Here is a 13,592-nt window from a genome sequence, read left to right as displayed (position 1 = left end):
TATAAATCAAATATACTTCAATTGAAGTATGAAAAGGATATGAATTAACAGAGAAAAATAGGGATATGACACTTCTGCCACATCAAAACTTGCTGTAAAGTTTCAAAGGAGAAATAGAGGCCAAGGCACTTTGAAAGTTTAAAGCACTCCAGACAGCCAAGGTGATATTATTACTAATTGAAACGTTCAGAACAAGTTTATACATGGCCGGAGCTTCTTGCTTCCTTCTCTTCTGTAGAGTTCAGGGACAGAAAAGAACCTGCCCACCACCTGCTCAGTACCTGAACGTGGCCTTTGAGAACACCCACACTGAAGGGGCCTGTAGCAATTACCTGGTTTTTATTAGTGAAAAGTATAATAATATTACATGTTATTACCATTTGTAAAGTGTACACTCTGCTAAGCATTTTATGTATATTATCTCATGTGACCCTCCCAGCCCTGGGCAGGGGGGTGCTATTATTATCCCTGTTTTCAGGTGAGGAAACCAAGGCTCAAGAGAAGTGAAGTATCTGTGTAAGACCAACAGGTGCTACAGAGGAGAGCTGGGATTTAAACCCAAGTCTGACTAACACCAGAACCTATGGTCTTGACCATTACACTTCTTAAATAGTATACTATACTTTAAAAGGTAGTAAGGGCTGCTTCTTATGGGACGCTTATATTGCACTTAGGCAAAATTATCCCCATTTTACAGCAGCTACTCAAAGAAGGTAAGTGGCTTCCCTGAAGTGTCCAGCTAGTTCGAGGCAGCACCAGGAACAGGCATCATGCCCACTGGACTTGTGAGGGGCTGCGCCTAAGCACTGCCCTGAACCAAGTAGCTGAGTGGGCGGCTCCAACCTGATTTACCCCCCCTGACAAGAGCAACTGTGATCAGAAAAGCACTAGAAATTCTGGAAATTGATGACTTTCCAATGACTTTGCATAATCCACCACCCACGCCACTCTTACGAGAGGCAGCCATCCTTCTTTAAAGGACCACACCACCACCACCCCCAACCTTCAGGAATGCTGCTCTATGAGAGCACATGTAAGAAACAACACCGAGGCAGGGCCGCAGGGGGAAATATTTGGTTCCCTGGTTACAGCCCCAAGTGTCGGGTGAGATTTCCTCTCACAAGGCTGGTCCCTTCTGACGGGGGCAGAACGGAACTGAGATTATTTCAGAGCAGGAATAGAAATGGGGAGAAACTTGCCGACAGAGCATAATGACACAGGCTCAATTCTGCTTGTGATGAAAAAGATGGAAACGTCTTTCATCGAGGTTTTAAGGTCACGGTGGCGTGCTTTAGCAGAAGGGTTCCAATGGTCTGATAGATTCCAGAAGGATAAGCAGCAACACAGCTGGTTGGAATTGGCCATTAAGAAGCCGAGGAGTCCCTCACTTGCCGATGAGACCTTAACAGTAGAAATAGGCAGAAAACTCAAAAGTGGATCAGGGGCTTACCTTGGTGGTGCAGAGGTTGAGAGTCCACCTGCCAATGCAGGGGACGCGGGTTCGTGCCCCGGTCCGGGAAGATCGCGCATGCCACGGAGCGGCTGGGCCCGTGAGCCATGGCCGCTGAGCCTGCGCGTCCAGAGCCTGTGCTCCGCAACGGGAGAGGCCACAACAGTGAGAGGGCCGCGTATCGCAAAAAAAAAAAAAAAAAAAAGGGGGGGGGGATCAGGAGCTGGAAATGAAGGGAAATTCATTTATTCCACACATATTTATTTAGCTCTACAATGGGCTAGGCACCGTCTTAGGGGCTAGGAAAGCAGCAGCAAATGAAACTTACATTCCAGTAGCAAAAGAACAGGGAAAGCAAATGACACTGAACATTTGATATGCGAGTTGTAGTCCTGGGTCAGGAGAACCTCAGCAATGAGCTTGTCCCCTGGGGATTTTTCAAGTACAATAATAAAGTATAACAAGCCCCGGTTATGTTGGCCTCTGTCAAGCTCTGTGCTCTGTTGGTAGGCATTATTAGCCCCATTTTAGAGATGTAATAAATAAGTCCTAGGAAAGTTAAGTCAGCTGAGCTTTGAACAGTTGTGTCGGAATCCAAAGCCTCTGTTCTTTCCTCTTTGTCATGTGGTCTCTCAGTGGCCTCAACATCTTGACCTAGAGCTCAGAGCAGCACCCTGCCCCCAGACCTCCTTCTCCCATCGAACTTCCCCAGTGGTGTGCTGGTAAGTAGTTAACAACCAGCTCTCTGGGGAAAAGGGCACCGATTGGTTGTATTTGCCAATTTCCATGGTGTAAATACTCTCACCTTGACCGACTTCATGTTACCAAGGTCACCACACTGAGTTGGGGAAAGATGAGCATTAGGTACCATTAAAGAGCATTGCTTTCACTGATTCACTAGACATTGAAAACCTCAAGAGCAAAGAGAATAGTAAAAGGGAGTAAAATAATTGGAAAGTGATGAATTTCCAATTTAGTGAGCATTTATTACCCTTGTTTTTAATGTAATTTATTTCGATTTAAGTTGACATACTTTAATTTTTAATATTGGTTGTGCTTAAAAACCAGCTTGAAAATGGGACAGTAGATGCTCATGAGCTGTTAGGAGACGGCTCCACATCACCATTCTCTCCCTCAAAGGATTCTTTTCTCCTCATTCTGTTTCCTGGTGCTCACGCAGAAGTCTTCTTGGGTTCCTATTTCAAATTTCTCTCATCTTGACCTGTGGCCTTCCAGTTTATGATTTGCTCTGTTTTAATCTTTGAATCCCATGTTAGCCTCAAAAAAAGACTGAATCCTCTTTGAAAACACAACCTGCATTAGGCGACATTAAAGTTTCATCACCGAGTATTAGAAGCATCTGGGTTGAGTGGGGGAAGGTTTGTTCTGTGATGGTAAAATGGGTTTTGGACATTAAGAATTTTTCTATATTGGCCCAAATGAGTTTGACTTTTTTGTTTTCATTAGTTGGTAATGCTTTTCTAAATCCCCTACCCAAATATGACATTTCTATCCACCAAGCTAGGACTCTGGACCTAGTAGAATCCATTTGTATTCATTATAAACCTCCCTAAGGACTTATTTCAGCCTCTCCTTATATACGTGAACCCCAAAGAACGAAGAGATTTTGAAAAGCATAAAGCAGAGACATTCTAACAAGCTGATGAAAAAACTGAAACATGAAAACTCTGACAGTAAGCGTGTCCTCTAAAATTAGGGTAAAGTTGATTTAGGTTTTCTAGTTAATTTTTGCACACGTTTAGGTTTTCAGGGCAATATATGTGATTTGTTTGCTCTGTGGATGGCTTATATTGAGTCCAGATTTCCAAATGTGCTTCACTGAATAAACAGTACCCAGAGTATCTTTAAATTACAAGTATGGTAGTTTATTTTTAAAATCCCTCCACCCGAGCTGTGCTTGTCTTGAAGTTTTTATCTTCAAGTTTTTGAAAGACGCAGTACTTTCGCTCCTTCCTACAGGCTGTTTTTTCACGGGAAAAGAGAAAACTGAGTTGGCAAAGCAAAAAGTTTCCAAACCACAGGGTGTCTGCTACTTGCATAATCACTGAAGCTAAAATTTCCATTTTCTACCCGGCGACCGGAGAACTTCTTTTCTGGTCAACCTGAAATGCAGACAAGAACGAAAATCCCTCATGGCCCACGGGCTGTGTTCTCAGCTTTTCTTGGTTCCACTTTGTGACTTTTCCTGTTTACAGTGTCTGTGCCCTCCCATTTTTTCTTTTCTTTTTTGACTCATCGATACTGTACCACGATACCTAAAAATACAGCCTAACGACTGGTTTTAAGTAAAGAGGATGTTTCTTTCTGGAAAAAAAAAAAAAAAGCAGAAATATCCTGCATGGTTTTCTGAAAATAAACATTTGGCAGTCTCTCGTCAGTGCCTCATCCGAGTTTCTAATTGGAAAACGAGGCAGAGTATGAATTTATACAGAGAACCCTGTTTTCATGAAGCTATGTCACCTGTTTTTCCCCTTGTTCTTTGGTGAGCTCCTTCTTGAACCTGGCTCAGCCCCTTGTTAGCTGGGACCCTTGGGCAAGTCGCTCTCAACCTCTTGGGGTCTCAGATTCTTTGGCGTAAAACAAAGGGCCAAAAATGTCTACGTGGCAGGGTGGTTGTGAGAATTCAATGGATAAAATGTATGCCAAAGCACAGGACATAGACAAGGCAGTCAACATATATTCGTTTCCATCTTGTGTTGGTGAAAACAAGAGTAGCTAGTCCAGGACACCATTTGGTGGCAATCAGGTACAGAGCAAGAGTTTGCAAGAGTTTCCCCAGCTTTGTGCACACAGGCAGCTCCAAATGGTGGATTTGAGTTAATCTGTTGATTATCACTGAGAAATCAGAATGGAATTAATCCCCAGCTATTGGGTTGCCTGCTCTCTCCAGGGTTTAACTGGCAGTTTGAGTCTTCAACTCTAGTGTGACAGTTTGACCTCTTAATAACCCAGCAGAACTTTTTCCTTAAGAAAAACAACCGTTGAACCAGCTTAAAATAACCATGTACAGTTAACATAATAGCACTCAACAGCTTACAAATCATTTCCACTAATTATAAGACTCACTGCAGTACGGTAGGGCTGATAAAGCATGTCAGGCTTAGCACAGACCCTAACGCATAATCTGTGCCGATTAACTTGAGCGTATGACAGGTGATATGACTGTCTTCTGAAGTAAACTTTAGGTTCAACCTGCATTAATACAAGAGACAAACAAAGCTAAATGAGATTGATTCTTACCCATTTTACAGGGACAGAAATGGAGGTTTAGAGAGAGACTCTGATTTTCAGGCCATACTCTTAGTTACATGGCAAAGCTGGGACACAAACCCAAGCCTCCTGATTCTAAATCCTGTGTGCACCTCATTGACACCAGGCTGGTTTCTCCTGATGGCCTTCCGTTCCAGACTTAATAAGTTGTTCCCTTTCTCTCTCTCTCTCTCTCTCTCTCTTTCAAACCTGGCTTTTCTTTTCACCAGCCTTATGAGATCAGGAGATGATCTGATAAGGGATTGTCTTTTATGAGAATGCCTTCCCCGGGGAATGTCTGCTAAAGTTGACTGAAATTGCTTGCCAGGTTGATGCTGAAGCCACAGAAATAGCTTTTCTTATTTGCTTTTCTCCAGCCTCTGCCAGGCAGAAAGGGGGCTAGCAGTTGTATGCTAACATCCAGAAAACAGGGTTATCCCTCCAATCTCTCCTGGGAGCCACCCGTCAAGAGCAGTGGTCCAATTTAAGTTCTCCTCATCCACTTCCTGAAGTCTCGTGCTTCCTGGGTAAGAAGTGAGTTTCGAAGTGCATTTTGCACGTGCTCAGAACTTAACTGCATTGCCAGTTGAGCTATTTGAGAGCCCTATTCTTACCTGAAAATACCTTGTTTAATTGTTTTTTTTTTAAATTTTATATTGGAGTATAATTGATTAACAGTGTTGTGTTAGAGACTTCCCTGGTGGTCCAGTGGGTAGGACTATGCGCTCCCAGTGCAGGGGGCCCAGGTTCGATCGGGGAACTAGATCCCGCGTGTGTGCCACAACCAAGAGTTCTCATGCCGCAACTAGGAAGTCCGCATGCCGCAATAAAAGATCCTGCATGGCAACTGGAGATCCTGCATGCCACAACGAGGATCCCACGTACGGCAACTACGACGTGGTGCAGCCTAAATAAATAAATATTTTTTAAAACACCAAAAAACAACAAACAATGTTGTATTAGTTTCAGGTGTACGGCAAAGTGATTCAGTTATACATATACATGTATCTAGTCTTTTTCAAATTCTTTTCCCATTTAGGTTATTACAGAATATTGAGCAGAATTCCCTGTGCTATACAGTAGGTCCTTGTTGGTTATCTGTTTTAAATATAGCCTTGTGTACATGTCATTCCCAAACTTCTAATCTATCCCTACCCTACCACCACTGTTCTTTTCTTCTCCTTATCTCTAGAGCGGTTGTTCTCAAGCAGGGATGATTTTGTCCTCCGGGAGACATTCGGCAGGGTCTGGAGACATTGGTTGTCACGAGGAGGGAGGGAGTACTGGCATCTGTTGGGTAGAGGCAGGGGTGCTGCTAAACATCCTACAATGCACAAGGGCACCCCCCCAAGCAAAGAATTATCTGGCCTCAAATGTCAGTAGTGCCAACGTTGAGAAATCCCACTGTAGGACAAGCTCCAGAGACAGTGCCCTGTGGATCTCGTTTGCAAATATATATTAGTATCGAGTACAGTGCTCGCATGTAGGAGGTGCTCGGTAAATATTGGTCGAGTGAATGAATGAACACACGATCCAGAGCTTCTCCACATTGAACTAATTGCACTGTGTGCTAGACTGCATCTTAAGACTAGAATAACAGAGTTAGGCCCAGGCAGCCACCTAACCGATAGGTAATCATCCTACACCCAGAGTGTTCACATAAGCAGGACAGGGCTGGCAGCACAAGAGGCAGGGGTTAATTCCATCCTGATACTCACTGAAAATCATTAACAAACACATAGACAGCGTTTTTAGCAGCCGCCCATATTTCTTCAGTGTATGGCCAGGAGATAGCCGAGGAAAGGTGATTACGAAAACCTTTGCAAACCTCTGACCTTGCTTTCAGATAGTGGCAGGAACCAAGCAGCTGTGGTTTGGTGAATCTAGATCAAGCTTTTCCAGAACATGCTTGGTGATCAAGATGATATGTAAAATGCCTAAGCTATGTGTGATTTAATATATAAGACTAATAGGTGGGGGCTTCCTTGGTGGCACAGTGGTTAAGAATCCGCCTGCCAATGCAGGGCACACGGGTTCGAGCCCTGGTCCGGGAAGATCCCACATGCCGTGGAGCAACTAAGCCCGTGCGCCACAACTACTGAGCCTGCGCTCTAGAGCCTGCGAGCCACAACTACTGAAGCCCGTGAGCCACAACTACTGAGCCTGCGCTCTAGAGCCCACAAGCCACAACTACTGAAGCCCGTGTGCCACAACTACTGAGCCTGAGCTCTACAGCCCGTGAGCCACAACTACTGAGCCTGCGAGCCACAACTACTGAAGCCTGAGCTCTACAGCCCGTGAGCCACAACTACTGAGCCCGCGAGCCACAACTACTGAAGCCTGTGCGCCTAGAGCTGGTGCTCTGCAACAAGAGAAGCCACCACAATGAGAAGCCCGCGCACTGCAATGAAGAGTAGCCCCCGTTCACCACAACTAGAGAAAGCCCACACACAGCAATGAAGACCCAACGCAGCCAAAAATAAATAAATAGATAGATAAATAAATAAATAAATACTTCTGAAAAAACAAAAGACGAATGGGTGGGAAATAACGTTGTAACAAGTCGTGTAACACGGCCATGCAGGGCAAACTGCGAATCAGATGCCTGAATTTAAGTCCTACTCTGCTTCCTTCTAGCTCTTCGACCTAGTGGAGACCTGTGGGCTGGGGTCCGTCAGTTACCTTCTCTGAACCTCAATTTTCTCACCTACACAGTGAAGCAGGATTGGAATCTACCTCACAGGGTTGTCATGAGAGAATTTAAAAGGCCCATGTAAATAAAAGAAAGGTCTCTGGAAAGAGCCAGCCCACGGCAACAGTTACTTACTAACATTTTTTCTAAGGCAGATTACTCAGCTACTCAATTTCATATTTGGTTAACTGAATTCTCCCCTTCTTTATCACTCTCCCCACCCCGGCCCATTTTCCTTTCCTCTTCTGCTTCTTTTATGCCACGGGTGCTTTTTCCTTACTTACTGTCTCTCGTTTTCCTACCCCAGTCCCAGTGAACCTGCAAGGGACGCCCAAGAGTCCTACTTTGATACGACTGATGGTCCTGAGATTCTACCCCAGGTCACAGCAACATGACCCTAGATAAGTTACTGAACCTCTCTGCCCTTCAGTAGTTTTGCCACCTATAAAATCTCAACAATAAAACTTCTTCCTCCTAGGGTTGTTCACAGCATGAAGGAAGATACTACCCACATGAAGTGCTTAGCACTCGTGTGACATGTCCTACATGCTTCCTAGAAGCTAGGAGAATGGTTGGTTGATAGTGAAAAAAGAAGTTCCCAGTGATTGCACACTGGGAGGGCAGGCACCGTCTTGAAAGACCTTGAGGGGAAATCGCAGCTGACTGGGATTGGAGACATCTGTGTCAGTCTAGGCCATTCTCTGAACGAGAGTGTCAATAGCTCATATTCACTCAGCACCCAGAGATGATATAAAGGGACCCTGTTCAGCTGGAGTTGACATCATGTGGGTGAAATCTAAAACCCTGTCCACTCAATAGATCCCAAAGTAAGAACGTCCTAGATACGTCCCTCTCTCCAATTCCTCCAGGATGTCTCATCCGGTGAGGAATTAATAGCTCACCTTGTTCTCTGGGTGGAAAGCTTGTTTTTTAAATGTGTAAGTCTGTCTGGGTCAAGGCTTGAGAGGTGTTTTTGGAACATCCTCACTTTACATTATGCTCTACGTGTTTAAATCACTTGTGAATATTTCATTGGTACCTGTGTCTAGACTCTGACCAGTTAAAGTATTCCTCCCCTGAGCAGAGATTTATTGCCCACAATCTTACTATGTACCAGGCCCTGTTCCAGGCCCTGGGGATACAATGGCAAACAAATCAACCAAGGCCTCTCCCGTGGAGTTTACATTCTGGTGGTGAAAGATAGAGGATAAACAAACAACAACCAAAAAGAAATACTAGCTACAAAGAAAATAAAGCAGTGTGGTATGAGAGACAGTGTCCAGGCTGTACTTTACACTGAGGATAGGGAAGGCCTTTTGGGGATGGTGACATTTGATTTAACATCTAAAAGATGCAAAAGCACCCAGTCGTGCCGTGATCTGGGAAAAGAGCATTCCAGACAGAGGGAACAGCATATGCAAAGTCTCAAAGTAGGAACAAGCCTTTATTCTGAGGAAGAAAAGAAGGTCGGGAGTTCCCTGGCCGTCCAGTGGTTAATACTCTGCGCTTCCATTACATGGGGCGTGGGTTCGATTCCTGGTCCGGGAACTAACATCCCACATGCTGCGTGGCCAAATAAATAAATAGATAAAGATAAGAAAAAAGAAAAGGTCAGTATGGCTGGTGTGTCCAGGCAAGGCAGATGGGTTGGACATTAAGTTAGAGAGGGTGGTGAGTCAGGTTACATGGACACTGTGAGCGAGGCAAGGAGTCGGATTCTCCATTGTATTGCTTGAGAAGCCCCTGGGCGTTTTTAAGCAGAGAAGTGAAGGGATTGGATCTGTATTTTGAAGAAATCATTCACAGGGCCATACGGAAATTGGACTCAGAAGCACCAAGCCCGGTTAGGTAGCTGATTTTGCACACATCCAGGCAAGATTAGACTCTAATGATGATGGTGGATAGGTCATCCCACAAAAAATCTTGGGGAGTCATTTTAATGAGACAGGTCCTCTTTTGCTGAACTTTCAGAAAAGGTCCAAAGGGAATGAGAGAGAGGAAATGAAGCTCGCTGCTTCCTTACCAAGCTTTCATATTTCCGTGTTCCAAAGAGCTACTAAAGCAAAACCGAAGTAGGCTGGGCTTCTGGTCCTTTTTTGGTATTTCCTGTTGCTTTCTAAGCTGCTCCCGGTCATTAGGAATGATCCCACCCTGCCCTATCTTGACTTGCCTTAGGGGTTTTTTGGGTTTTATTTCGTTTGTTTTTTGTTTGTTTTACCGATTCTCTGCTCTCGTCTCCTGAATCAGGTAGTGGGATTGGGATTTGGTGGGGCGTGAGGGTGAAGTTCACACAGACTTGAACCCCACTATAGGCTGCACATCAGCGCACCCCATGAAGCCAGAGTTCTCGCCAGTTCTCACTTCCCTTCTGATCTTCCTCATTTAACCACTGACCAGATGGAGAAGGTCCTTCCACCAGCACTCAGCGCTTAGCCTCTGAGGACCTGCTCTGTCATCTGGGGAGCAAACGCAGGGCAGCCACTGAGGTGGGAGTTTTAATCCAACATGCACAATTTTAACCTCCGATTTCCGGAGGTTGAAGACGGGAGAGGGTGGTGGGAAGGGTATCAAGTCTGGGTGGGTGTCAAGCGAAACTTTCCAAAGAGATCAATTTCTTACATGTTTTTCTATTCCACGCGAGGCATTGCTGCTATTAGCTGTCACTGGGTAGGGGCCAAATCCGAAACTGCTCTGATGGTCTCTGTGGGGCTCAAAGGTGATTTTGAATGTGTAGGTATAATCATTGTGATCCATGAACAGCTCCCTTCAAATATAACTCCTGTGGATGAAATTAGAAGAGAAAGCTTCAGTGGGAGTCATGTTTGAAAATAAGTAAGAAATGCCCAGTTTTTTTTTTCTTTTTATGTTTACGGTATTTTTAAAAAATTAAAAGAAACAAATCCATTTGTTGGGAAAAGAAGTGCATTTGCATAAGGTGGTATTTAGCAGCTGAGTAACCTCATGCTTACCTCATGTCGGGCCTGGAAGACAGAGTCCTGAGTTTTATTTTGTAAGTTTCATGTGTACAACATAGTGATTCACAATTTTTAAAGATTATGTTGCATTTAAAGTTATTATAAAATATTGGCTATATTCCCTGTGCTGTACAATATATCCTTGTAGACTTTTTTTTTTTCCCGATATGCGGGCCTCTCACTGTTGTGGCCTCTCCCGTTGCGGAGCACAGGCTCCGGACGCGCAGGTTCAGCGGCCATGGCTCACGGGCCCAGTCGCTCCGCGGCATGTGGGATCTTCCCAGACCGGGGCACGAACCTGTGTCCCCTGCACCGGCAGGTGGACTCTCAACCACTCCGCAACCAGGGAAGCCCCCTATTCATTTTATACATAGTAGTTTGTACCGGTGAATCCCCTACCCTATCTTGCCCCTCCCCCTTTTCCTCTCCCCACTGGTAACCACTAATTTGTTCTCTATATCTGTGAGTCTGTTCCTTTTTTCTTATATTCACTAGTTGGTTTTATTTTTTAGGTTCCAGAGTCCTGAGTTTTAATCCTGGGGCTCACATTGACTTGCTGTGTGGCACCAGGCACATCTTTCCTTAATTTCCCCACGTTCCAAATAAGCGGCGGTGATTAGATCCCTTCTAAGACTCTAACTTCTACAATTCTAACTAATTCTAGTCAAATGATTTTGCCCTGGTACTGAGATGACTTTTCACACCTGCTTTATGACGCATTGTTTTTCCCTTTCTACCCACTCATCTCCTCTCCTGAAAATGGGCTCCATGGGAAGGCTTTCCCACAATTTGTCACTTTATAGTGTAGGGAGTACCTAGTGGGTAGCTAAGTGGTTAAGAGCTTGGACTTTGAGTTTGGGTCTAGTTCTGCCATTTATGTATCTTGTTATTTATAATCTCTCTAGTAACCTCCTTCTCCTGTGTTATTGGGAGATAAGATTACCTGTCTCATGTGAGTATCACAAGGGCTTGCATATGTTAATACACGTAAAGTGATTAGTGCAGTGCCTGGAATGTAGAAAGCGTCTGCTGGTTGTGTTGCTAGTGCTATTATTAAAATACCTAGCCAGGGACTTCCCTGGCAGTCCAGTGGTTAAGAATCCGTGCTTCTACTGCAGGGGGCATGGGTTCGATCCCTGATTAGGGAACTAAGATCCCGCATGCCATGTGGTGCAGCCAAAAATACATAAATAAATGAAATGCCTAGCCAGGTGGCAGGGTCACAGAAGGACACAGGAACTAGTGTTCCCCTCTCTCTTTTTATTTCTGCTCCATCATCTCTGGAGAATATTTCCACCATGTACTTTTTAACTTTACCTGTCATTTATATTCTTTTAAATGGGTTAGTAATATTCCTCCCATTAAAAAGCTTTTTTTTTTTTAAATGGGAGGATAAATGGATTACAGAAAAGTTTAGCTGTTTGCTTGTTAATTTTCAAGCACGTGGGGACTATAATAAATGTGGTCCTCAGAAGCGGTATATTTCACTCTCAAGAGTGTCAGATTAAAAGCTGTCAGGACGTTGCTTATGAGGTTTGGAAAGACTGAGTAACTTTTTTAAGGTAACAGAGGTAGTAAGAGATAAAATATGATTGTGAGCCCAAGTCTGGCTTAGAACGCTTGTACAAGTTCCATCATTTCTCAGGCCTCAGTTTCCTGGTGCTTGAAATGAGGATGCCTCCTTTCATAGGCTTGTGTAGAGATTGAAATAGTATTTTTTTAAAAGAAGAGAACATGAATGGTATTTTTATTCTGAAGTCTCTTGTTTTTCTCTTGCCATCACATAAATGCATTGGTTCACACGTAGCTTGGATTTGAAATTTTATCCCCGTAAACTTTGTTAGAAACCCTGTTACACTGGAAGGTCTGGATTAGGACTACCTGACTTTTGGTCAGTTATTTTGGAATACTTTATGTTAATGAGGGTCAGGTGTCAAATCCTTTGCCTGGTGCACAGCAGGCCTTCCTTTGACGTTTGGTTGTGTCTCTTCCCTGGTACAGAGTGAACTTGAATGTAGTTTTCTTATTCACATAGAAGGACTCCCAGGAACCTGGCAGATAATACACATGTGTGAGCCAGAGACCACCAGCACTACCTACAGAGGGGGCTGTTCTGCCCTGCCCTGGCCACATGTGGCCATGAAGGAAATCCAGCCCAGTGTTTCTAGACCTTACCATCTAAATTTTTTTAAAATGGCATCTCCTGATTTCTAATAGCAGCAACTGAAATTTATTCATAAGCATTGTTTTGACCAACAAGATACATCCACCACCTTTCAACTTTTGATTTAAGTGACAAGGGCAGGTTTTTCTGTGGTTATTAATGATCAAATTAGCCCTTTGAGCTCCCGGAGGAGCCATCCTCCCACGAAGGAAAGGGCTTGGTGAGGACTGTGGGCTCAGATATGCCAGGATTCAAGTGTGCCAGTGTGGGCATAAAACTGTAGCAGTTTCTCCCCAGTTCATCTGCACTGCCCTTCTCCAGTTTGTGTGTGTGTATCATCACATCACATGGTGGGGTGTTTGTTTAGTCCCTTCCCCGGGCCCCCCACCCCAGATGTCAGCCTCTCTCTTGGCTGATGTATTGTCCGTGATGGGAGTATCAGTGATTCTGAGCAGATGATTTTACCATATTAATGACATCATCCGGGGAATGTGTCCTCTGGGATCTTTTGCCTTGGTTTAGGTATAGATACCTGTGGTGTCGTATGAAGATGCTTTTAGTTGCAATAAGCAGACTCCAACTCAAGTTAGCTTAAGAGAGGGAGGCAGGGAAAAAGTGGATTCATTGAAGGAATACAGGGATGTTTTATGGAACTCAAGAACAAGGATTCTGGATAAACCGTAATGGAAAAGAGTATTAAAAAGAATGTACTCATGTGTGTAACTGAGTCACTTTGCTGTACAGCAGAACTTAACACAACATTGCAAATCAACTATACGTCAATTAAAAAATAAATTAAAAAAAAAAGAACAGGATTCACCCAGACCAGTGGAACGGGCTAGAAGTGACTGGAAAGACGTAGGGACCCTGACAGCAATTCTGAAGCTTTTCCTCTTAGGCTGCGTTATTTCTCTAGCCTCCTTCTAGCTCCCTGTCTTCTTCATTCTCTCTGCAGATGGTTTTCCTTTCTCTCCACATGCAGCAGACAGTGGCTGCCCCACAACCACCATATTTTCATCCACTCAGACTCAATTCCAGATT

The 13,592-nt window shown here is 44.2% G+C and overlaps 1 protein-coding gene across 10 annotated transcripts in view; it reads left to right on the top strand.

Annotated features, from left to right (window-relative positions):
* FRMD4B (FERM domain containing 4B) overlaps positions 1-13,592 on the top strand; it is a 335,945-nt gene that overhangs the window by 190,104 nt on the left and 132,249 nt on the right. For 2 of the 10 annotated variants that reach the window (XM_067755167.1, XM_067755170.1), the window contains one exon: positions 2,087-2,172. The exons of the other annotated variants lie outside the window; for them this stretch is intronic. The gene's annotated coding sequence lies outside the window, so the exon portion shown is untranslated. The remainder of the gene's footprint in view (positions 1-2,086; positions 2,173-13,592) is intronic. 10 annotated transcript variants of the gene reach the window in all.

This window comes from Pseudorca crassidens, chromosome 10 (genome assembly GCF_039906515.1).
Source record: "Pseudorca crassidens isolate mPseCra1 chromosome 10, mPseCra1.hap1, whole genome shotgun sequence".
NCBI lineage: Eukaryota > Metazoa > Chordata > Mammalia > Artiodactyla > Delphinidae > Pseudorca > Pseudorca crassidens.
Note: the sequence above shows the minus strand (reverse complement) of the source record. Positions and strands in the feature narration are given on the sequence as shown.